Source organism: Dioscorea cayenensis, chromosome 1 (genome assembly GCF_009730915.1).
Source record: "Dioscorea cayenensis subsp. rotundata cultivar TDr96_F1 chromosome 1, TDr96_F1_v2_PseudoChromosome.rev07_lg8_w22 25.fasta, whole genome shotgun sequence".
Lineage (NCBI taxonomy): Eukaryota > Viridiplantae > Streptophyta > Magnoliopsida > Dioscoreales > Dioscoreaceae > Dioscorea > Dioscorea cayenensis.
Window position 1 is genome coordinate 12,307,672 of NC_052471.1, and position 1,980 is coordinate 12,309,651.

The 1,980-nt window shown below is 40.9% G+C and overlaps 1 non-coding gene across 1 annotated transcript; it reads right to left on the reverse strand.

Annotated features, from left to right (window-relative positions):
- Positions 1–1,319: 1,319 nt before the first annotated feature.
- On the reverse strand, positions 1,320–1,426 carry LOC120268413. Its single transcript, XR_005538940.1, has one exon. It is a non-coding gene; the product is annotated as a small nucleolar RNA R71 (small nucleolar RNA).
- Between the last annotated feature and the right edge of the window lie 554 nt (positions 1,427–1,980).

A 1,980-nucleotide genomic window follows, 5' to 3' on the forward strand; every position in this document is an offset into this window, starting at 1 on the left:
GGTGAGTCGAGAGGTAGTAGAGCGTCCCCTTTCCTCTCCGATGTGATTTATCCTACCTCCAATTCCTTGAGTTCTTTGCGGTCATAGTAGAGTGAATGGGCTAAGGGATGACCTTCCGCTGGGGCTTAGTTGCAGAGGTAACGGAGTGAAGCGTTGAAGTGATTTTCGTACCTAGGGCTTAATTGTGACTAGGGACCTCTCACCTGGACCAAAGGGTTAGGTATATCTAGGAAAAGGGTTTATCACTTAGAATCCCTAGAACTCCATGCAATTGTATCCGAGTACGAGGTGTTATGATTGTTCGATTTCTCCTCCGGGACATGGTATAGAGTTAGTCACGGTTGATCTTAGATTTAGGAACGTGTATTGAAAGATTTCCATGACTCATTAATGCATTAGTTAGGAGCATAATAGTCAGTTTTGCACTTGAAATGATCGTCCTAGGCAGAACAATATCCGAGTACCCCATTTATATCGATTGCTTTATCTCTCACTTGTGCTTTTCTTTCTTGCTTCTTTTATTATTGTTTACATTACATCTTGTCAACATAATCATTATTCATTTTCACTTGGTTAAGAAAAAATTTAAGTATTTTTACTCCCTACTCCCTGTGGATAAGATACCCACTCACCTGGAATTTTATTACTCGACAAACCAGTGCACTTGCAGGACATAAGCAAGGGATGTTGTCATGTTTTTGGCACCGTTGCCGGGGAGTAGGCGTTTAGAGATACTTTGCACTTTATTTTCTTAGGTATTCATTCATTCATTCTATTTCACATCTTCTTTTTCTATCATCGTTCTGATTTGTTTTTTTTCTTTTGGTACAGCTCCAGGTTATGACAAACCAGTGCACTTTGTTTTTTTTCTATCACCTGTGCAAGAACCGTCAAATCTAGCTGAAGTGGAAGTTAAAGGATCTGATAACATGGATAAGGAGAATAAACAGCAGAGAACATTATCTGATTACGCCAGACCATTAATACTGGGGACACAATCTAGCATTGTGCAACCCCCAATTACAGCTTCGAACTTTGAGCTAAAACTAGCATTTATCCAGATGATTCAGTAGTCAGTGCAGTTCAATGGTTTGACCGATGAGGATCCAAACACCCACATAGAGAACTTCTTGGAAGTTTGTGATATGCTGAAGATCAACAGTGTATCGGATGATGCTATTAGATTGAGGGCTTTCCCATTTTCTCTCAAGGAAAGACCCAAGGAGTGGTTTCATTCCTTGCCAAAAGCATCCATCACGACTTGGAATGAGATGGTTGAAGCTTTTCTTGCTAGATACTTCCCTCTGGGGAGGTCGACCAAGCTTCATAATGAGATATCGTCATTCGTGCAGATGGAATTGGAATCATTGTTTGAGCCATGGGAGCATTTCAAGGACCTTTTTCGGAGATACCCACAACATGGATTTCCTGAATAGATGATCATTCAAACTATCTATAATAGTTTGAATTCGAGTACAAGGTAATTGCTAGATGCCGCCGCAGGAGGTACAATAGGGAGTAAAACCTCGAAAGAAGCCCGACAGTTAGTAGAAGACATGGCCATGAATAGTTATCAGTGAAATGGGCGGGAAAGGAAAAAGGTGGCGGGCTCCATGAAATAGATGCAGTCACTTCTTTGGCAGCCCATGTGAAATCATTGAATAAGAAGTTAGACCTTCTAACTTTGAATAGAGTGGCGGCTGTGACTACTTGCACTGGGTGTGGCGGAGGACATGTTCCCTCCGATTCCCCGATCTCTATTGGTGATGTATCTGATAAGTGCTTGTGCGATATGAATGCGAAGCATTATTTCCTTATGTTGAGCATTACTTTCCTCGGGTTTTTACACTAATATGTGTGTTTTTATGTTACTTTCATTCATGTAGGGTTGTGAAACCAATTATGAAGGAAAGAAGCCAATGTGGATCACAATGCACTGATTTTGGACGAAATCTTGCTAAAGTTCAAACGCGAAGATAT